This window comes from Urocitellus parryii, chromosome 7 (assembly GCF_045843805.1).
Source record: "Urocitellus parryii isolate mUroPar1 chromosome 7, mUroPar1.hap1, whole genome shotgun sequence".
Taxonomy (NCBI): Eukaryota; Metazoa; Chordata; class Mammalia; order Rodentia; family Sciuridae; genus Urocitellus; species Urocitellus parryii.
This window is the reverse complement of record NC_135537.1, coordinates 38,532,017-38,556,537: the sequence shown is the minus strand read 5'-3', so window position 1 is coordinate 38,556,537 and position 24,521 is coordinate 38,532,017. Positions and strand designations below refer to the sequence as shown.

Below are 24,521 nucleotides of genomic sequence, written 5' to 3'. Positions count from 1 at the left end.
TCTTTTCTTTCTAAATGATAAGCTCCTCTCCCCTCCCCCCCCCCAGAGATTCTGATTTAATGACTCTAGGATTTGGCCTAGAAATCAGTTGTTTTGTTTTGTTTTTTAAAGAGGTATCTCTGGTGATTGTACCACAGTGATCTCACAATCAAAAATTTGAAAAACAGAGTAGAAGGCAATTAGGATCACTGACACCCTTCTCATTCTGCCCTGTGCCAGGAAACCTTTACTGATCTAAATTCTCTACCCAAAGAGCGTGGCATCTGAAACTTTACCATGAGAGATTCATTCTTTGAGGGTGGGGTTCTTCCTGCTAATTATGTTTTTTCCTTAATGCAAAGACTTCCATTAAGAGGTTGGATATAAACTGACTTGCCCTGATTATGATTTTTATCACATACATATCCTGAAGAGAAGCCCTAAGTCTCTGGGGACAAGGATGGAATTATGAAGTGGGAATTAACCTGAGGAGGTGACAGAAATAGAGGCAGAACAGTCTCAAGAAGACAAAACTTGTACAACCTCATGAATGTGCCCAAGCCCAGGCATGGAAAAGTGCTCTTAACTGTTCCTGACTCCTGTGGTCCCCAGCACTGTTATATACATAATCAAAATCTTGTTCAAGGAGCCATCTGCAAATTAGTCTGTATTTGTATTACACAAATAGGAAGGCCAGACTTTGGACATTCCAGAAACTACGAAACATTTCAAAGATACAAAAACAGTGTCTTCAAGGCACACCCCACTCTAGTTTTGTTTTTGTTTTGTTTTTGTTTTGTCGGCAAAATAGATTTCACCAACAGCATACTACACAGATTTAAGATTTATGAAAAGCTTATTATTGAGATATTGAAGGTTTTAAAGCACATTTTAAGTTTTAAGGTTTATATTAATCTTCCATAACTAGAAATAGAAGTTTTCCTTTATTCTAATACAAGAACCTGGGCTGGGGATGTAGCTCAGTGGTAAAGCACTCACCCAGCATGTACCAGGTCTTGGGTTCTGTCCCAGCACAAAAAAAAAAAAAAAAAAAAAAAAAAAACCTAATACATGGACCCAAATTCTCTTCATTTGTTATGTATGTCATTAACAATGATGGTGTCATCTCTGGACAGATCCATATATCGACATATATGTCATTGATAAACTTGATGGAAGTTAAGGGAAGAGAGTTTGCCCTGTACATCACATAGAATAATTTGCTTGAAATTTTGAATTTTTACTGAGCCTAAACTTTTCAAAAGGAAATTATTGAAATTTGAGAACCCCTAAGGAAGCTTCAGGTGGCAGCTGTGAGGAGCAGACTGGTAGAAGAGGGTGAACGGCCCTGGAGACCCTCTGGGGTGGTCATGGGAAGTGAGAAGGAACTAGAACCTACAACAGTATCGGGGCACAAAACCTTGTGCTGTTTCTGGCTTTGTCATGTGTGACGGCGAGATCGCGCCGCATGTCCACCTGATTCCTGAGGAAGGTTCTGTGTGGAAAGCACGAATTGATTTGATTGTCTTCACCTGAGGGAAGGAGGCCTGGTCCTTCTCAGCCATGATGAGGTCAGATTTGATATCCACCTGCTGAAGTGGCGTGGGGAATTTGAGCCCATTACCATTCCTGAGTAATTAACTTAGAATTTGTTGAGCTCTTGCTATTTATGGGGTGCTAGTTTTGCAGACACTGTCTTTGAGTCCTACCACCATCCTGTGAAGTAGGTGAAGAAACAGATTCAGAAGGGTTAAACGACACAGTACAAGTCGTCACTGCTGACAGGGCCAAAGTCACCCTGAGAATGAGCCAGGCTGGGGTCAAGGCTGCTGGACTTTTTGCACTGTGAACAACACAGGGACGTTGGAATGCTGCGATGGTCCTCCAGATATCTGGCAGCTCCACAATGTTTATCTTACCCAGCTCTTACTTATGCAAAGGACTGCAGTTCACTGCTGCTCCAAAATAATTTACCTCTGGGAGAGAGGAGTCTGTTATTGTAAATAACTACTTGTTTTTTCCTCACATTCTTGGTTCCACTCCCCTCCCTGGCTCTGTAGATTAAAAAGGCAATAGTTCTTTTAGATGACTATAAATGTTTCCTGGAATTTTTAAAGAAATTTTTTCCTTTAGAGTATTGAAAGGATGAACCAAATTATCTCAGCCTTCCCTTGAATTCTGTTCAGCTATCTTTTGAAATTTCAGGTTTGGGCTATTCCTGGAAGAAACAATGGAACTGCCCACATTAGAACTTTTGTTGCTTATTGAAAATTTCAAGAACTTTCAAAAACAAAAGAAACCAAAGAAGCATAATTGATCTAAAAAAGAAAAGAAAACTTATGAGTTCTCTGTATTCTTAAAGACCTGGCAAGTAAAATATTCAAACCTAAGGGTAAAATTCAAAATACTATTTAAGTTATGTTTAAATAACTGCTTACCTAAAATTTGGAAGATTAATGAGAAGTAATGTTTCCACATTCCATCCATCTTTTTTTTTTCTTTCATTGATTCAATGAACGTTGTTTGAGCCTCTAGTATGTTTAATCCTATCAAATTTGTATGATGCTTGGGCCCTGGTTTCTTAATATTCCATATATGATGAATACCAAAATAGGAATTGAGAACACAGAGAGAATTAAAATTCAACCTGCTTTTCACTAGTTATATAAGACAAATAGATCGATTTATGACAGGATCGTCTTTGGAAGAGGAGAGATAATGTCCTTCACCCATCTAGATGAAATCTGTAGCAAAGTAAATACAAGGCTTTGGAGGAAAAACTTTTAAAAATGAGTATCTTGGATGTAATTTCTGCATAAATGATCTATTCCAGATCTTGCTACTCCAGCCTTCTGTCCTTCTGCTCTTCCCACCAAATCCTAGATGTTCCTTGAGGCACACTCTGCAGGTACTATTCATTGTCCTTCCTCAGCCCATGGTGCCCTATTACTTGTCTGAATTTCCAAAGCACTCCTGGTCCTTATTCCACAATCTGGCACTTGACCGCTTATGACAACATTGCTCTTGGATGCATCTTGCATCCAATCTTTAACCATTAGTTCTTAGAGTCTAAGGCCAGTATTTTCTACTGCCATGCCTTTCACATAGCTTTTAGTTTAATTCTGGAAAAATACTTAAGTTCTTGCAATTCTAACGTGAGAGTAGAAACAAAGGCGTTGAAAACAATGTTTGATAAGGTTTGGGTCCCTTACATTAAGAGTGTAGATAAAAGTGTAGCTAAGTGGCAAAGTGCTTGCCTCACATATGCGAAATCCCAGGTTCAATCCTCAGTTCCAAAAAAGGAAAGAAGAAAAATAAGGTGTGTGGGGGAGTGGAGGTAGAAAGGATGCCATGAAAAAAGTCAAAAAGATTTTAAAATATTGGAAGAATGATATATATTAGGAAGTCCAGCAATTATAATTATTTCTCTTAAAAGAACAAAATTTGAGAAGATGTTGAAAATATCTTCTAGTACTTTAATGATTTTCCTGCATAAAATGGTGAACAGCTGTTCGCTGAGTCTTTCAAAGATAATTTCAAAGATCACTTGTGACAAGTGATCTCAGAGGGGTTTAAGTTAGTCTCTATTCACTCCAGAGAGTGAACAGACTATAAATTTTAAAATTTGTGCTTGATTTTCTAAGTGCGAATTTAGAAATAGGAGAAATTTAAAGTAAACAGGGCTTGGAAAACATTTGGTTGCATGTCCCAAATTATAATTGAGGCTTTTGGATTGTGGCACCGTCAATGAGACAGGGGACAGAGGAGGAGGAGGACCAAATGAGGATACTTGGTGGAAATGATGATTCTCTTAGTATGAGCTGAAAGAGAGGAATCTCTTTCAGTTTGAATATTTCAGTACTGAGGTATAATATATGGTTCTCAGATGTCCCTAAATGCATCCCTCTTGAACATCTTTCTTTAGAAACTCCTTCACAAAACATACACTAATGGAAAACTCAGATACTCTCTTAATATGACCTAAGAGAATGATTCCACTTTTATTCCATATATACCAGTAAAAGTTTCCTCCTCTGCCTCAAAATCTGTGATTTAACCTTTTTCTCATTTGTTGGCTTGTGGTAGAATGTGCTGGAAAAAATTAGAGACCTTGAGTATTTTGGCTTCTCAGCTTCTAACTATAAGTGCAAATAATGTATTTTTTCTTTCTAAGCCTCACTCATTTATTGTTGAGTATCTTCACTTGTCATCTACTGAGCACTCGGTAGTGAAGGGATTGGTGGACATCCCTATCCCCAGTGAGTGACTCGTGGGTATCTCATCTGCAAAGTGCATATGGTAACTTACAAGTCATCATTTCCACCAAGTATCTTCATGTGCTTCTCCTCCTCCTCTGTCCTGTCTCAGTGACTGTAACCACAATCCCCAAACCTCAGCATAATCTGGAACATGCCACCAGTCTCCAAGTCCTGTTTCCTTTAAATCTCTCCTATTTATTCAACCCACTTCCTCCACCCCACCCCACAGACTTGTCTCATCACCACTCACTGATTCCTACAGCAGCCTCCTAGGATTACGCTGACCCACATTCCCAGTTTCCTTCCACCTCCTGGGCCCCACTCATTCCAGAGCAAACTGCCTGCATTGAACATCAGCGCATCCATCAGCTGGGTTGCTTTTGTCTATGAAATAAAACAGAAGACCCAACTCAGAATGGCAGGAAGGGGATTTTTAAACTTCTCTTAAAAGGAATGTTCAGTCATTCAGCCACAACAAGGACCTCAGTTCTTTACATCTTTCACATGGCCATCCTTGGCATGTTGACTTTTATCTTCAGGCTTGTCACCTCATGGTCTCAAGGTGGCTGCATTTGTTCCAAGCTACACATGTTGTACAATAGTGGAAGAGAGAACGTCTGTATTATCTCTTTTTAAGAGTGAGGAACTCTTTTCAAGAAGCCGTAAAACAGGTTTCTCCTCAATCTCATTGGCCAAAAGTGTGACACGTGTCGGTGGCTGAGAAGCATTCTGCTGATGGAGTACAACTACCCAGGTTGGCTCATGGGGATCCAATTCCACTTCCTGGGCATGGAGTGGAGCCCCATATCCACTGCAAATAGCTTCCGGATGTACAGGAAAATTTCTTTAGGAAGAAGACAAGGATTTCCAATGTGCAAAAAATTAAAAGTAGCTGCAATGTCAGATCGTCTGTCCTCCTTCGCTGTCCCCCATTGTCTCCAGAGCATTATGCGTCACAAAAATGTCTACTCAGCATGGCCTGCGAGGCTTTTCTCATTCCACCTGCTTTGCCTTCGGACCTTCCCTGTTCTATCTTTTCTCACCAGCCAATTCCATGATTTGGCTCTCTGTTCTCCTTTTCAAGGCTTCACTAATCTCCTGTAGCCCTGATAAGTGTCCCTGGAGTGTGCCTCTCCAACTCTATAAGCTCACCTCTCTTTGGTTTATGGGAGGCACTTGAGACGTACTTGTTGATGGTACAGAACTTGTTGAACAGAACTTGCCCAGCCATTTACTTACACGCTGTCCTTACAACCCTGATCCACCGTGAACTCCTCGGAATCCCCAGTGCCTGAGCAGCAGTGTCTGTCCCCCAACAAAAGTCTATGAACTGAAGGCTAAAGAAGTAGGTTCCAGGGTTCTAGGAGGAGTAGAGTGCTGTGAGAGAGCCTGGTTATGTGCAGTGCATTACCCAAGGATTACGTTAGTAATAACATGGCCTCACTGACCTGCGCTCTTTTGCTACACGTTAAATAGGGTTTTAAAAATCATATTTTGACTTCTTTCCTCTTTTGTATGATAGTTCAGACTCCATATTGAAGTACCCAATACACAGATTACTCAGAATTTCACATATTTTCTGTATTGCTTATTTCTGTCCAATATTTCATATGGCATTAAGCAGAACTAAATTAAAACTTTCCATTTTGACATTCCCAAAGGCCTTTCTTCTGAAATGTTCCAAGAAAAGAGACAGTGAGGACACAAGTAGGCATCAATGTGTAAAGTAAACAGAAGGTTCTGCCTCTGGACCCACATCACGTATGTTTTCCAGTCACCAGATGGAAGAATGCAACCCAGCAGTCCTCTGTCACCTGCTGTCCCTAATGAAAAGACACCTCCCTTATGGTGAAAACACTCTGTGCGGTGGTGTTTGAAGAACTTATTGCTCTACGGGGAGGAGGCCTCACCCCACGGGAAACAGGGAAAGGGTGCTCTCCCTGTTGTGGCTGTAGTTCTGGAACCCTCACTTAAAGTTCTGTTCAATCCACAAGCATCTCTCAAGTGCCTCGCAACAACCAAGCACTGTTTAGACACGGAGGGTAGAGCATGGAAAAGACTTACCAGATCTCAGCCCCTGGGCAGTTTCCATTGCAGGAGAGGACACAGGGACAGTGTGGGGAAGGGGACTAGAACAAAGAAATAAATCAAGAATGGAGAAAAATCTTGGAGGCTGATGAGGGTCATACAGAGAAAGCCAGTAAGTGGCTCCCTCTTCTCCCCTTCACCTCAGGTGAGTCCGGGCTCTGGCTTTACTCCTCCTTGACCCTTTTATTCTAGATGGGTGTGTATAGCAGCCACATCAGTACTGCACCCTAGAACTGCACGTTGGAAGAACAAATGAGTTCCTCACCCTGCTCCCCCTTGCAGCACGTCTGCTTCAGCTCTAACAGAAGCCGCTGGGTGGCATGCCCACAGCAGAGCTGGCTCAAGCCTTCAGGATGGTAACACAGTGGGTGAAGGAGGCACGGTTATACCCCGGGGCAGTTAGTCACGAAGTGCCTTATGAAGTGTTACCTCCAACGGTTATTTAAAGCACACGCTTTCACTTTGAAGTTAATGTACTTTGCATTTTATCTCCTTCACTGATGGAGGAGCGAGAGAATATTTTATATGCCCACAATGCCTATTACTACCTGGCACATAAAAGTTTACTGATTACACATATTGATTTGAAGATGAACACAAGAAAAGTTAAGTAACAGTAAACGGCTGATTTTGGTACAGCTCCCGGATAATTAACAAGTGCAGAATGGCTGCAGGATCTCCCAGGACGGAGGACAGAAGAGCAGCAAGAGGGGAGCTCGAGCTGGACACTAAACAATGCTCAGATCAGAATGGACAGAAAGGATATAGAAGGGCCTTCCTGGTGAGAGAAAGGATAGGAGCAGGGCAGGCGTCCCTGTAGGAGAATGGCCTCCCTGGGCGGTTCATCATGGAGGGCCAGGGGAGTAACTCTGGGCCAGAAAGAGCCATAAATTTCAGGTTGAAAACTCTTACAGATTTAGCAGCGGCCAGACATCTTCAGCAGGAGAAGAGAGTTGATGAAAGCAGTGTTTCAGTGCCGCAGCCCGGCTGGCTGGGCCAAATAACCTTGGGGTGACGAGCAACTTGTGTACATTGATACAGCAGGAGTGGGAGCCGTTTATTGTAGGACAGGAGGGGTATATATACATTCCACACAGCTTATCTTAATTAACATAAACTAGATACAGCAGTCAACCAATAAGGAATCTCCACACTTAATGGCTCACTGGCGTTACTTCACAAACCACTCCCTCTAGCAAAATGTCAGGCGCCATTCTGACTTGTTTACAGACCCTAACATTTCAGGATGCCGAGGTGTCCAGATCCCACTCAAGTAGGAGGCTCAAAGTGAGAGATCTGGAATAAATTGGGAGCCCAAGAAGTAACAAAGGAGGAGGAGCATTGCTTTAAGTACTGTAGTAGCTTGTTGCGTGCACTGTAATGACCCTTGAACACTCTGACCTGAGTGTCTCTCTCTACCATTTGCCTTGCCTTCTGATAATGTAGCCTGGACAGGTGTTACTTCTCTATCCGCTCCTTTGTGGGTCTCAAGGTTGGCTCTCCTGGGTTTCCCCTCTTATGCGTTTGACGGTGATACTTGACAAATGCTATACAGATGTTCCTCAAATTACAGTGGGGTTATATCCTGATAAAACCATTCATTATAAGTTGAAAATATTGAGTCAAAATGTATAATGCACCTAACCCACCAAACAAGAATTAAATTTTTGTTTAAGAGGTAGCTATATGATATATAAATTATGGAGTATACAAAAATAAGATATGACCCCTTCTCTCCAAGAGCTCACAATTGAAAACTCACTGTTGGTTTGAACCCCCATGCACCACCCATCACTCAGCTTCAGGAATTTTTAAATTATGGGTAGTCTTATTTCATCAATGTCCAACCACTCTCCTAAACCCAGATTATTTTAAAGCAATCATTTCATTGGAAAACATTTTAATCTGTGTCTCTAAAAGGCAAGAACGCATTTTTATGTTCATAACTACAATACTATACTATTATTCCACCTAAGTGCTTTACTTAATTTTAAAAACAACTTTATTTGTACATAATAATTACACATAATGGTGGGATTCATTATTACATATTCATCCATGTACATTATATAATTTGATTACTTTCACTCCTCCAGACAATATCTTAAAATTATACCCAGTATGTAATCAGTTTCCAAGTGTTTCCAATTAAATTCTTCCAATTTGAAAAAGAGAAGTTTTCTACTTTAAACCAGGATTTCAGTAAGCTCCAAGCAATGCTAGTGGCTGATATGTCTCTTATCTCTTATCTTATCTCTTTTAATTCATAGATTCTACCTTCATCTTTTTTTCTTTGCCATTCATTCATTGTAGAAACCAAATAATTTTCGATGATTCCATTCCCATGGCATCATTGGACATGTTTCTCTATCCCTCATCTTTATTTGTGAATTGCTGGTTAAATTTAATGGCTTGCTCTGATTTGAGTCTGATTGTGGATGGTGGGGGAAGGCAAGGGCAAGGATACTTTCTAGGTATTTCATTTTATTCTCATCAGGAGTAATGTCTAATTCATTTCCCCCCACTACCCCCTTCCTCAATGTGAGCAGCCATTGAGGCTTATGGCCTAGATTCATTAAGTCATTACTGTATATTCTAAATGATATAATTCAATTCTCCCATTTCTTCTTTGTTTATTCGTTGAAATAATTCTATAAGAACTTGCCCCGGGCTGGGGTTGTGGCTCAGTGCTTGCCTAGCATGTGGGAGGCACTAGGTTTAATTCTCAGCTCTACATATAAATAAATGGATAAAATAAAGGTTCATTAACATCTAAAATTTTAATAAAAAGAACTTGCCCCTCATCAACCATTTGGTTACCTTGAGATACTTTTGTATAAAAAAAAGGTAGAAAAAATGTTTTATTTTTCCCTTTATTTACCAATTTTAAAACTCATCATTTGGTTCCCTACCATCCAAAATTGATTAATTGATCGGCTTAAAAAATACTTGATGTTTTTCATTTTGTTGCAGTAATAATTTTTTGGCCATTCAAATTGTCCCATCTTTGGCCAGTGAAAGCCAAATAACTGTTTCCTGAGTTATTTTCATATGATTCTTGTGGTAACTTTCTGTTGCTGTGGCAAAATAGCTGAGAAAATCCACTTAAAAGGAGGAAAGATTTATTTTGGCTCAGTTTAAAAGGTTCCGGTTCATATTCAGCTGGCTCCAAGGCAGAAGCATCATGATGGAAGGTGTGGCAGAGGAAAGCTACTCACCTCATGGAAACCAGGAGCCAGAGAGAGGCTGGGGATAAAATATACAAAATATGCTCCCCATCATCTACTTCTTCCAACTAAGCCCCACCTTCTAAAATTTCCACCACCTTCCAGTATTACCATATGCTTTGAACCCATCAATGGATTAATCTATTAATAAGGTTAGAACCCAGGTGAGTCGATCTCTTCCCAAGAGCCCCACTTCTGAACATTGCTGCATTGGAGACTAAGCTTTCAACACAGGAGCATTGGGGCACATCCCAGATCCAAACCACAGCAACCCTCACAGATGTTGGGAGCATCTTAGTTTTATGACATGGCAATGGTTACAGTCCATCTTATATATTTCTTACAGCAGATTTGGAATTGGCTATTACTCCAAAAAGCCCAATTTCTTTCTTTATTTTTTCTTTTCTTTTTTTTTTTTTTTTTTTTTGTACTGGGTATTGAACTCACTCTACCACTGAGCCACATCCCCAGCCCTATTTTGTATTTTATTTAGAGACAGGGTCTCACTGAGTTGCTAAGCACTTCATCATTGCTGAGGGTGGAAAAAGCCCAATTTCTTTTACTAGAACATGGGATATAAAAGACAATCTGTGAGAATACTTATTGCTACTGGTTTTGTCATTGTTTCTAAGTCTTTTAAGCAGCCCAAAATAGAAAATGTGAGATTTCTTTCCAAAGAGAAATTATATTAGAATTATATATTTCCAGTTCAAGATTAGGACTGTAAAGTTGTACATAACTTCACTAATTTAGGTCTGAATTTCCTTTATCCCATGCCAAAAATCTTTGTTTCCAGTAGAACAACATAATCACTTGTTTGCTTTGTCCCAAAATACACACACAATAGTCTCAAAAAAAAAAAATACCACCAGAGTCACCAACAGTAAGATTAGTGAAAAAATTTGATTCAGTTTGTTTTTAGTATGTATATTCCACTAGAGGTGTATAAACTTATGTTAACCTGTGTGTGATATCATTTCTATCTTTGTGATCTTTGTATTAACACTGGAAACTGCTGATTTCTAAAGTGTTTACATGATTATTTCTAATTTTCCTTTGTAAAGTGAAAAAGAGATTACAAATAAGAATCATCGTGGGATTTATTATTACCTTGAAGAGTTATAGTTGTATTCCCAGTATGCTATTGCCTGTTCTTTCTTCTTAGACCTGACTCAGACTATTTCACATTTTTATTTATTTGTCCAAGAAATACCTAATTTTATATAAGTGTATATATAGAGATTATATATTTATATATACTATATACATTCTCTCTCTCTCTCTATATATATATATATATTATTCATGTGTGTGTGTGTGTGTGTGTAGAGAGAGAGAGAGAGAGGATTGTGAGAGTCTATTCTTTGCCAAACATCATGCTAGATGCTTTTCATATGCTATATAACTTAATTTCAGGAGAACCTGTGTACTTCTGAAATACATAGTATTATTTTGTAACCAAAATTGGAGCTCAGAGAGTTTCCTTTGTCCAAAGTCCCAAAGACATTACATGGAGAGGTAGGAATTAACACAGAAGATCTATTTTACTCCAGTGTCACATGGACTAGCTCACATGGACAATGTTACATGACCATCCCTGTCCTTAAAGAGTTAATGCATTGTTTAAAATAGGAAGAACAAAATGCAATAGTTCAGGCAACTGAGGCATTGATCTGCTAGGACACAAAAGAAGTGACATTTCGCCAGATTACCAGGAAAGAATCAGGTTCATTTGATTGAAAAGAGAATGCACTCCATGTCCAAAAATAGGGGTAAGCAGAATCCTGTAAGTAAGAGATTGCAATGGGTTCTTGAAATAATAGGTCATTTGGTTTGGTTCAAGTTTAGACCGAGTAGGTAAATAGTCAAAGATAAAACTAAAAGGGTTGCCTGAAGTCCCACTTGGAATCTGACTGCCATCCAGAGGCTTTAAGATAGTTTGAGACTTTGGAAGGTTTTGAGCAGAAATGAGACACAGTGGGATTTGATTCCAGCCACTTGACAGGCTCCATCTAACCCCAATCCTCCTCCTTAAGGGACTCAAGACAAGACCCAGCTACTTAGATACACGTACCTCATGACTAGTTGCATGCCTACTGGCAATTTCCAGGCAAACTTGCATTTTCTTTGATGTTAGGTCTGAATCTCCTAACATCTGTACTTAAGAAGCTACCGGAACTTTTGCCAAATTAAGCCTTCCTGTTGGAAGTAGTCCCACGAAGCATTGCACTTTTGAACATCAGTGGTTATACTAAAATTCTCAGATATTAGCAAAGTCTGATGACTTGGCATAACCTGCTTGTTGAATCTTGGGGTCAGATAAGTCTGGGAATATTGTGGCATTTCATGGGCTTCTTAATAGAGCTCTGCTAAAAGTATGCTTATCAATTTAATTACTTTAATGTTTATGGAAGCAACAGAAAAAAATCACAATGGAAGAGATTTGGGCAAAATTGAGTTCATATTGGATAAGGACTTTTTAGTATAGAAATGAATTATATCTCAATTATATACAATAGACTCTAGTTTGGGTAATTTCGATAGATTAAGATCTTCCCTTTGTTCAGTATTGAAATTTAAAAAAAAATAACCACTTACCATGCTATTCTTGTATATACCCCTCATGGGAATTTCTAACATAGTAAATTAAATCTCCCTATTATCCCATTTTATAAGAAAGCATGAGATTAGATAATTAATGGTAACTAAACTTTCTCTTCTTATATGACATTTGCTGTCTTAATTGTCCTTCCAGTGCATAATATCTAAGTCAAATGTGGTTGAACTCTGTGAAATCTATTAGTTATAGATCTCTTGAGACTTGAATGATCTGTAGCCCATAATGTAGATAAGAAGTGTCCTTATTATTCTTAGTATTCTCTCCCTCTCCTCCCTCCCACATTCCTTCCCTTCCTCCCTTCCTGCCTCCCCTTCTTCCTTCTATTCCTGGCAGGTGAGAGAACAGAATCTTATGGATGACTATGGCATTGAGTCCCTCAGTAATCAAAACCATCCAGTTGTTGGAGGTTTAAATCTAAGTGAAAAATGTTTCCTGGCACTTCCTTTTTAAAAATCCTCTTTTTGCAGAAATGATTTATCATTGTTAATGTCATATTTACAGATGAGGTTATGCAATAGGTATCATTTTAATATCTTAGCACAATGCTGCAAAATGCAGTAGAAAATAGAGCTATTGTCCAGGCGGTTCAGTGATTCCAGACTCTATTCCTCACAAATTTTATCTGACATACATGATGATTATAGTCACGTGGCGGGATCATTTCAATGGTCCCCATAAGCATAAGTTTTTTCATTTTGTGCTAGTGTAAACCCAGACATATAAACCCATGATATGCGTTTGGTTGAAGTCATGGTTCATACTCTGCTACACTTTAAAATCACCTGGGGAGCTTTTAAAAATGTATCAGTGCTGGGGCCCCACTCCCAAAGATTAGATTTAATTGGTCTGGCTGCAGGGTCACAACAGTTGTGGAAGGGGAACACCATTTATGGAGAAACTATTTACCCGCCAGCCCTCCATCCTCCAGGAGCACAACTCCATTGTTCTATGTGAATGGTTCTCCCTGTCTGTCTGCAGACTCGGAGGCTTTAGAGACAGGGCCCAAGCACACCTGGTTTCAGAAACACCCCAGGTGATTCTGATATGCAGCCAGAACTGAGAACTACTGGTGTATAGGATAGTGTCAACATTAAGAGCCTCCATCAAGAAGCCATGTTGAAAAGGACTCAGAATCTTACTCTTACTTTCTTTTCTTTTTTTCTTTTTTTTGGGGGGGACCAGAGATTGAACTCAGAGGCACTCAACCACTGAGTCACATCCCCAACCCCATTTTGTATTTTTTATTTAGAAAAAGGGTCTCACTGAGTTGCTTAGCACCTCACTTTTGCTGAGGCTGGATTTGAACTTGCGATCCTCCTGCCTCAGACTCCAGAGCTGCTGGAATTACAGGTGTGAGCCACGGCACCCAGCCCTCTACTACTTTCTAGTTGAGTAAACTTAGTGAAGTCATTTAACTTCTTGGAAACTCAATTTCTCAAAAAATAAAATGGGGATAGTAGTACTTCATGAAATTATTTTTTTAAAGGACAATCTAAGTAAAATGCTTGGCCCAAAGTTAACACTGAACAAGTCGCTATTATTACTTTAGTTACTAAACCAAAATTTCCATATTAGTCTAGACTTCTTAGTTCTAAGTGACAGAAATCCAATTCAGATGACCCGAAGCAAAATTGGGAATTTAAGTAAGCCACAAGAAGACTGGAATTGGATCTGACTTCACAAATTCCAGCATTTGAATAATGTTATGATACATGCTCATTCTTTCTCTCTCTCCCTCCCTCTCTCTCCCATTCCAACTTCTTTTCTCATTCTGCCTTCATTCTCTAGGACCAGCTGCCCTCTTAGGCTAAACTATGACCACGGACGATTTGAGACATAACTTTACAGCCTCTTAAATACAGAAGATCTAAGGAATTCATCCTGTTCAATTCACCTGGGAAAACCAGAGTGACCCAACATGGCTGCTATGTCCATCTCTGTGGTCAGGGACTAGTCAAAGTAGAAAGAAGTGCTACCATGCAGATTTGTACAAGAGCTACCTTTAAAATTTCACTATTGACACCTGATTCAAAATATATAAAACACTTAAAATCTCTGCTGTCCTAGGATCTCTTGTCAGATGAGCAAGATCCCAGAAGCAAGCAAGAAGATCTCTAAAATTAAAACACTCAGTGTCTGTTCTTCATAACCCATATAGTAATCATACTCTTAAATGAATTTTTTTAAATTATTTTCTTTTTTTTTTAAAGAGAGAGTGAGAGAGGAGAGAGAGAGAGAGAGAGAGAATTTTTAATATTTATTTTTTAGTTCTCGGCGGACACAACATCTTTGTTGGTATGTAGTGCTGAGGATCGAACCCGGGCCGCACGCATGCCAGGCGAGCGTGCTACCGCTTGAGCCACATCCCCAGCCCTAAATGAATTTTTTAACAAAAGAATTTGTTCACTTTTCAGGTATCGTTTACCTGAGATACTCAGATTGCTGGGGAGATGAGGAGTTGGGTCAGTTCCTACCTTGCTCCCAGCAATCTGCATTACCAGCGTCTGAAGTGTCCTCTCCCGTCATTCCCACCCCAGTCTCTTTTTACAGACAGGTGGGAAAACATAGTGAAGTTACTTATGAGAACATCCTCTATGCTACTTTACTGTGTATGGTTGGTCTCCATGAGGAAGGACAATGACAAAAGGCCTAGAGACACCCTTTAGCATTTGAATTATCCTAAACCCTTACCTAAAAATTACAGCGGAGAGGCAGCAAGTGTCATGAAAAAGGAATAGGATCTCTCACTTTTTTCTTTTTTTTTTCTTTTTAGTACTGAGAATTAAAGTGCCCAGGGGCACTTAACCACTGAGCCACATCCCCAACCCTTTTTTTATTTCTTATTTTGAGAAAGGATCTTGCTGAGTTGCTTTTACTAAGGCTGGCCTCAGACTTGAGATCCTCCTGCTTCAGCCTCCTGAGTCACTGGGATCGCAGGCATCACTTTCTAGCAATGCACTTTTAACAAGTTATTTAATTTCTTGGAGATTGTTTCCTGATCTGTAAATGAGAGGAATATATTCTGGGCTATTGTAAGAACTGAATGTAATTGATAAGTGAAATGTATTTGAAAGTCAATTATACTCTACATGGATAATAGTAAATGATTTTTCAGGGTTTGAGGGGAAGTTTTATATTTTAAAAGTTATTGAAAAGGACTAGTTATGAACATACTCTCGTGTATTTAGACTCAGTAGAGAGGATGACTGGGCGTGTATCGGGCTAACCTATGAAACATTTCAAAGGATGCACAAAAATTGGCATTAACTGACCTTTGGGCCTTTAACCCACTTTGTGATTAGTAGACCAAGTTCAAGCACTGCTGGCATTCACTCCAAGCCACCTGCTACTGTCCTCATTCAGTGTGACCTTTCTTAGGAAGGCAACCTGACTCACTTCACTGTAATGTGGTGCAACACTTCAGAGAAGGAAGCAAACAAGGAAAAAAGGCAATTATTACCAACATTACTAGCTCTTCTATTTCAAAGGATGCCACTGGGGAGTTTGAAGTCTCTTTGCAGCTCCCATTCAGCCAAAGTACATTGATTATGAGTCAATAAGAGTCAGTGGGGAGAGTACCTGAATGAATGTGTAAAAATACATGGCCAAGGGCACAGGCTGGCACTCTAACTGGCTCTCACAAGCAGCACCTAGTTCTGAAGTACGCATAATGGACTAACTGGATCTTCTCTGTTGGCCAGAGCCTCACCCCAAATAATGATGTTAATGTAGTATTTATAAAAAAAAAATAAAATAAAGCGTATAGTATGCACGTCTCTTGCCTGCAAATGGAATAATTACCTCTGTAAGCCTCTCTTGATGTTAAAACTCTTTAATCAAAACACCATTACTCTCCACATGAAACAAGAGCATTGTGAAGGAAGGAGCCAGTCAACTCAAGAAACCTTACTTTTTAGGAACAGAAGATGAAATAGTCAAAAAATGCCTATGTCAAATAAACATGAATAAATAAAGGTGAGCCAGAGATTTTATATAGTCAAAAGATTGGCACTTCAACATCACTAAAATATAGGGAGCAAATTGATGAGAATATCTCGGAAGTGAAGGAACGTTTTCTTAATTTTTTTTAACATCTGGTTTGGGAACCAATTTTACTTCAATTTCTGCTAATATAGCCGCATAAATGGGTGATTTATACAGTTTATGTATCCCATGGCAACATAATCTTTTTCTTCTTTCATTTCCTTCCTATCCCCCTCCAATTTTTTTTTTTTCTTGAGAGAATCAGGAAAAGGTTTCCTATTTCTCGACTGTTGGATCTATTTATGAAAATTTGAACTAAACAGTTTAGCACAATTAAGCAGGATGCCTTATTCATCAAACCTTCATTTTTCTAAGACTCCAATCCTGTCAGTCACCAGAACTCCTGTGTGAAGTGGAAGCCACATTTCCGTCTCCTGGCACACCACATCTGGTGATAATTACAGAGGCACAGCAACGCCATTCATGTTGTGGCGTATGTCTCCTGTGCCTCAGTTCACAGGCCCTTGGGGTCATTTACAAAGTGTGTGCTTTTTAACTGTCCTGGAACTCAAGAGTTTAATTTTGCCTGAGAATGTGTTTATATGCCTTGTAAAAGAGCTAGTTATTCCTTTTGTTTTCCCTTATTATCGTGTGTGTGTGTGTGTGTGTGTGTGTGTGTGTGTGTGTGTGTGTTTCTCCAAAGAGGAACCATACAATAATGGGCACAAAGATTTTTTTCTACTTACTCACAAACTTTCCTTGGAAGTTGCTGCTATTTATTTATTTATTTACTTATCTATTTATTTATTTCTGTTGCTAGTATTGCATTTCTTGGCTTCTCTTGGATTTTTCTGTTCTTTGAATTTAGTTCTGACTTCATACCTTCATGTTCTTCAGTCAAGGGTCAGGTCAGATTTCTTAATATGATATTGCATGTAATGATGTTGTTGGGACCCTCTCTGCAGCTAGGCCCTTTTTTAAAATCTTTTTCTGACTAGTAAACATATAGCAGTTCATCCTAAGCCATATTATTCAGGAGTATCTAATACCTGGAAAAGTGGAGCTGAAATCTTCAAGTCATCTGTCCAAGGATTTCATTTCTCTAATCTTAATACCTGGTATATTTGACATTATTGAGCATCTTTTCTGATTTTCATGCGTATGTTTAGTATTAGGTACACATAACCATCAGAATGTGTGGGGGTTTTTTTGCATTTAAGTGAGAAGTGCTGCATTTTGACATTGTGAGGATCTCTTATTAATGGATAGTTAAATGAATTGTAGTAAAAGAGCTACCTGAAGAAGTTATTTAATGGCTGAAAAAATAACTAGGAGAAAAAGAGATTGAGACTGAGGTTAAAGATAATGGTGGTTTCATCCATGGTGGTTAATGATGTTTCTTAAACTTCAAATATCAAGTGTGTTGTAATGCTTAATTATCCTTCATATCTAAATGAATTACCAACATATTGGGGAAAAGTGGAAATGACCTACAAATTCTTTAGTGTTTATTGAAAAGGAGCATCTTGGGGCTTTGAGGATTCTACAGAAGAGAGGAAACTGTTAAAATTTAGGCTGCCTTGTCCTTCAAATGGAAAAAAAACAGGATGAGTGTGTCTCTTCTCCAGCATTAAATTTAGCATCCATTTGCTATTAAACTCAAGGATATGTGAAGGAAGCAATTTTAATTGCTTAGCACTTAAACAGGCTGCTCTACTGTTCAATGAGTTACAAATATTTTGAAAATTTGTATTTAGGGCCACACATATTTACCTCTAATAACATTTTTGCTAAACACCTCAGAAGTTTATCCTCTAGAAATGAGCATTTAAGTAAAGATGGAAGGGAAATGGAAGCCAAGATTTGTGGAAGACCTACAATGTGCCACGCACATGACTATGCATTATTTTTTCTACTCCTCTTAACATCCATATGTGTATATATTGCTGTCTGTGTTTTCTGGATGAGGAGACTGGGGCTAAGACTGCTGGGAGCCATCATCTAAGGAGTATGAGGCGGTCAGAGCTGAAACCTGCTGTTTTCCTTCTTGGCTGTCTTTACATTCCTGAGATTATGTTGAAAACAGCAGAGTGGCCACTTCTTTGCAGTCAGTGCAATCTGACTCATCAAAGACACTCACCCAAACTCCCCACAGAAATCCACCTGGGAGCTGACTTATCTGGAGTGGTGTCTAAATTATCCCATACATCAAATAAGGCTGCTCTTCTCTCCAGTTTTCGCTTTGTCACCAGCTTAACATGTCTCAAAACTCAGTGTCCCAGAAGAATACTAAGCATGTTGTCTTACGTTAATCAAATATGTGCTGTGCTGACTGTCTCACGGTAATTAAATTGAAGATAGCTAAATCAAGAATCCTTCAGGATGGCATTTGAGCTGTGACCTATGTCTGGTGTGGGAAGAGCCTGTCTTGAGATTTTTCTAACACAAAAGGAAAGAAAGCCACCTCTAGGTACCCTTCAGAGTCCTTTCAGCTCATCCCCACAGAAGAGGAATCTAGTTTCATGAAAGTTTTTAATGAACCCCCTTATTGGACAATTAGTCGAACGTCCAGAATACGCATACCTTTGTTATTGATTTTTCCACTTACAGTTATGTTTCAAGGCTCTTTTGATGTTGTTTGCACCCCTAGGTCATAGTAAATGACCGGGATGGCTAATAGGCTGGCTTCCACAGGCGCCTGCTAACGACTGCCTCATAAATATTCAACAGGGGCATTCTGTGTGAAGGGCTGGGGAATGAGGTGACCTGCCAAGTCTTTCCACATCTAATATCTGTGATAATGGCTGTAAATTACATGGGACAGAAGGAATGGCCTTGCACGGTGAAAAGCCAAAAGGGAATCAAGATGACCTGTGGCTCCTAGCACAGGCAGGCAGCCACAGCACCCCACACACCTGTCCCAGGTGAGGCTGCTGAGATCATGGGTCTCCCCACCTAAGAAGCAATACCTCTCAGGCAGTCGTGACCACCCTGAAGAGGGCTGAGCTCTTCTCTTTATTTGAATCTTTGTTATAATGATAATTTGCATTACATCTTGAATAGTAAATTAAGAAATCCAAAACTGAATTTTAAATTTAAAAAGCTTTTCCATTAGGAATCCAGTTGCATTAATTTCATGGACTGAAGGTAAGCTAAATTAGACCAAGTTTGTGCATTCATTACCTTGTTCTACTCCTCGATATCACAAATGCAAAAGGCTGTCATTAAATCTGAGAACTGACAAGAACTGGGATTTCTCAATAATAGGGCTGAAAGATTAATTTGAAAAGATCTCACTAAAAAAAAAAACACAAAAGGTTATTGCTAACATGAGATATTTTATATTCACAGTCTGTATCTGGTTTTAAAATGCCTATTTATAGTATCTGTTTTTTAAAGGAGTTATACATTTAGAGCACCTGATCAAATTGTAATAGTTCTAAATTATTTATTCTGGTGATATACAGGCATAGTTCATAATATTGGAAATATTTCTTGATTATCAAGGAATATTTGATTTCCAGTTATTAAACATTTTACATCCAAACCAAAGCAAAAAGCAAAAAGAAATGAGAAAGAATGAGCTATTTTTTTCATCCTCTTTCTTCATTAATATGTTTTTGAAAGAGAAAGTACCTCTTTAACATATGTCACACTTTCTGTGTGTCCTCAAAATACAAATGGCGAAGAAGAAATGGTAGTGATGTAAACAGTGGTAGTAAATTTCATCAAGTATAGTTACTTTTCACCAAGCTAGTTGTGAAGCTGCTAGTGGGGTAAGACTATAAATGTTTCATCTTTGATCAATGGAATTTTTAAAGAGCTATATTCCTTGATTCATGCATCTGTAGCAGATTTTAAACATCTGTGTTCAAGATGACCATTGGCTTCATTCAATACAAGTTGTTTGGTTCTATGTACTACATTTTCAAGTCCCAAATGAGGCTTTTCTAAAAAGAAATTTTACACAAATTGCTTACCTTATTATAGATTGTATAACCTAGAATAGCTTTTAAAACAAACAGCATATGTGATTTCACTATGAGTTTTCCAATGTTACTCAGTTGTTGAAGAACTGAAACTTACCCATTTCAACAGTGAAAATGAGAATAATTGAGACGTAAGTGCTAGAGTGGCTGGTAGCAAATGACTCTCTTAGAATCTCTGCTACATGGGATCCTCACTTCCTTGTGGGATCTTTATCAGTCTATGGGAGATTTTTGCATTCAGAATATGTGGCCTGTGGTGTTTTTTTTTTAATGATACTTTAGGGGAATCAACTGGTTTATAGCATTATTTTTATCAAACGTGACTAATTTTAGCTATAGGTAGCTTGAAAGAACAGCTTAATTAAAACTACTACATATCCAGGAAGAAAAGAAATAGATTGTTTCTAGCTTAGCTGTAAAATAGGAAGTCCAAGCCATGCTTGAAATAACTTTTACAGATGGTCCTTCTATTTAAAAAAAAGAAAGAAAGAAAGAAAGAAATTATAATATTACCACTCAATGCCTAGGCAGCTGTTGCCATTAAGAAAATTGTCCTGCTTCTATTCCTCCTTCTGTGTCTTCGTGTCTTTCCCCAAAGCACAGGGCTCGTTGCATTGCTGTGATGGGTATAGTCCATAGTCTTTCCTTCAATCAAGGCCAGACTTCAAGCTGCAAATTCTGCTGTCATCAGAATAATCTGCTGATTCCTTTTCATCTACTATTAAGACACAGTTTTGAGTTTTTTTGTTTTGTTTTGTTTTTTCTCCCGTGGGCATAAAAACGGTAGCTTTGTTGCAAGAGAATCTGAAAAATCTCTGGATCTCTTTCTTCTTAAGATCTGTGGTATTTTTGTTGTTGTTCAGTTGGTTTGGTTTGGTTTTTCCAAAAGGTCCCTTCTGAAATTTTGTTTGGTGACTCCTAATTTAAACATTGACCACCAACTCTGCTCCTCTGAACTTAGGATGGATGGAGAACGAAGTATCGATCCCTTCTCTAACATGAAGTGTCTTTGGGGAAACACTTACCTATCCCTGGACCAATAATATTTAAATGTCTCCTGTAAAGCTTGGTACAAGTACAGATTCTCAAGTTCCACACCCAAATACTAATGTAGTAAGTCTGGGGTGGGCCTCAGAATCTTCATTTCCCCTATGTTTCCCTGATGATGAAGATGCAGGGCATCTGCACACCATCTTTTGAGGCTGTTGGGACCCTATTTCACTCATGGAAATGACCTATTGTAACCACTTTTGAATTGCATGACCTAGGCAGTATTTTTACCATGTTTAAAAATATGATCAGGTTCAGGACCACAAGGAAAGCAATGAGGCCACTCCCTGAGAACAGCAGCTTGGCGGATGCAGAGACATTCTGGAACAGAAGACAGAGTGAGTTCCAGGGCCCCATTGCTCAGGATCCAGCAGTATTGTGCAACTCATTACCACGACTCGCTCTGCTAGCCTGCGAGTGGAGATAATCATCTTCGCCTCCTACCCACGTCATGCCAATGCTCTGACAAACGTTGAGGCACAACTTATAAAAATAAGCCAATTTCTACATGGAGGTGTAGTTACATAAGTAACAGATTTCCAGAAACCAAACACAAATACGAAACCCAGCATCTTTCTTTCTTTGTGTTTTATAATCATTTCCCTCCATTTGAGATGATGGCTTGTGAAACCACTTCCTCTGAGACTTTCCCCATAACCGTGTCCTTTACCTTCATCCTGTCTCCATTCATTTCTATAAAAGACACAGAGATGGCAGATTAAGTGTCATGTTTCCTCAACCACCCTCTAACGGGGCGTCCTTGGAAATATTACATTTCCCATACTCAGAACCCTGGAGGTCAACCATATTTGACTTGCTGAAAATAGCTACCAGCTGCTGAGGCTAGCCTGGGGTGTCGTGTGGGATAAAAAGTCAGGTTCAACCACAAAACCCTCCTAGTAATGAGTCAGTGTGTGGGTGCTTCTATCCAAGACCTCATCTGAGAGCAGAAGGAGCTGAGTAAGGGAGAGTTTTCAAGCAGTTCTTCAGAATGAGAATTTGGGCAAAGACACATCCCTTGCTAGAGAAACTTTGCTCACTGTTTTGCTTACCTCAAACTTTCCAAATGCTCTGGTATTTCTCCACATCAGAACAGAGCATCCAAAGTCCATGCCCCCCAAATCTATGCTTTGTCTAGGACCCAGAATGCCCCTGTGGTTGAACAAGTTAGATTTACTACCCAGTGTAGTAGCAATGCTGGAGGACACACAACTGGGGAGTCATGAGGCAGCATCTCGGAGAAAATGTGTCAGAGGGACCTAGAAGATGTGGGTCTCACTTCTAGGAGGGTTTGGGGAGAGTCCAGGGAAGTAGAGATTTGCTCTATATTGGTGCTATCAGGAAGCAGGGACAATTCTATGACTAGGTGTCTTGATAACTTGCACCTGTAGGAAGGGACAATCAGATAGTTGCTGATGCTGTAATTGGTAAAGAAGCAATAGTCACTCGTATTACTCAGAAAGGGAATGTTTAGTACTTGGTGGTTGGCATAGTGGCTTTTTTTTTTCCTAAGCTTACACAAAATTATGAAGTGGCTTGCTTTGACTCACTCTGTCACAGTTGCAGAGTGACCTTGTCTGATGCTGGCGTTCCACAAGATTAGGTGTGTGTCTAGCAGGGCTTCTTTAATAATACTGACATCTACCTGTAAATGTCAGGCTAATTCCCAGATGCCAGGGGCGGGTTTCTTCTTCTTTTCGATCAAATATTTTTGTAGAATAAAATCAGTTTCAGGGCAGTATGATTTTTCATGGTGAGCATTTCAGGTTCTCTTTGTGGTTGCTATTTTTAAAAATTAATCTTCAGCTTTGCCATTGTTCATTTATGAGCTATTGATCTAATTTCAAGGTACATGTCCTTAGCATTTAGGAACCTATACATTGGGAACATTTGGGGATTTAGAAACAAATTTGAGAGCAAAGAAAGACTTCTCCCATGAAACAGTGGATCAGTAAGGAATTTGTAAGGAAGGAAAGGTGGCTTAAGTCCACAAGAGATGGTGGGGAGGGAGGAGACTGAGAAGAGTTTGAGAGAAAGAAAATATCAGGCTCATCTGAACTTCTTACCATACCTGGAGAGGCTGAATTATCCTGAATACCTCTAGAACCAGTCACCAGCAAAGCCCATGATTCCTTCCACGGCATTATTTATGACTGTCTGTATGTACTTACTATGAATCTGTTGCACCTATTTGACACATAGCACTGAAAACATGGGCTGCTAACATAAAGGACCAGCTATTGTTTCAGAAGAATTCTTTCTTTCTTTCTTTCTTTCTTTCTTTCTTTCTTTCTTTCTTTCTTTCTTTCTTTCTTTCTTTGCTATATAACTAAGGGGAAAATATGTGGGATGGAAACTCCAGTAGAAAATTGTGCAATGCAATGATTAGTTTTAACACCTACTGCCTCTGAAATCTGCCAGAAATCTGCTGTCAGCTGTGTTGTCCTCAGAATCATAAGGTTTAAAGGCTAAAGTGCTCATTTTCATATAAACACAGAATGAAGTCAGTGTCTGAGGGGATACATTCATTTCCTAAAAGGCACTTCTACAGAACCAGCCAGGTGAGAGGGAGCCTTCCTCCAGAAGAGTGGGGGGAACCTAGCTGTGACACTGTGACACCAGTGGCACAGGTAGCCGTGGAGATTGAACTCCTGTTTGATGTTTCTTACCTGGACAGGAAGGACAGTGACACCCTCCCCCACACACACTCCTTCTTGTGCTCTTTGTAAGGATGAGGCCTCCTGAGAGCTTCAATCACCAGAGTCTAAAATCTTTATGGAAAATCATCCACCAGGTATTTCTTTGCCTTCTACTTTAAAAAGTTCTGTCAGAGTCAAAAGTCCATCTCTGGCACAACTAGCATCAGAATGGGGATAGTGGAGTCTGTTTTGTGGTATCCTAAATCCACCAAGCTGGTGTTCAGGGTAAGAGTCTCATTGGCTCTGCCGCATCACAAACAAAAGTCCGGCCCACCCCTGGCCAGCCCTGCCCCCTGTCAAGGGCTGGGCTTCTCTTTTTCCTTTTTGTGTCTTTTGAGAATGAGCATTTTGAGAGCAAAATTCTTCTCTGATAATTCTTATAAAACACTTTTGTACTCGACTCTCCAAGGACTAAGAATTGGACACATAATTCTCTACTCATTTCTCAAGTGTCAAGAGAGAATTGAGTTTAAAGGCTCCAGTTCCCTCTCAGGTTGCACTATCTGGATGAATTAGTATTCAACACAGCTTTGGGAGAATCTCAGATGATTTGCAGGTTTGCAAATTGTTCCAACCCATAATGAAATCTCAGGCTGAGGAAATCACTAAACACTTCCTAACACGAG

At 39.4% G+C, this 24,521-nt stretch overlaps 1 protein-coding gene across 1 annotated transcript in view; it reads left to right on the top strand.

The window, feature by feature from the left end:
- The window catches only part of Cpq (carboxypeptidase Q), a 372,519-nt gene that overhangs the window by 291,492 nt on the left and 56,506 nt on the right, over positions 1-24,521 (top strand). The window lies entirely within an intron of this gene.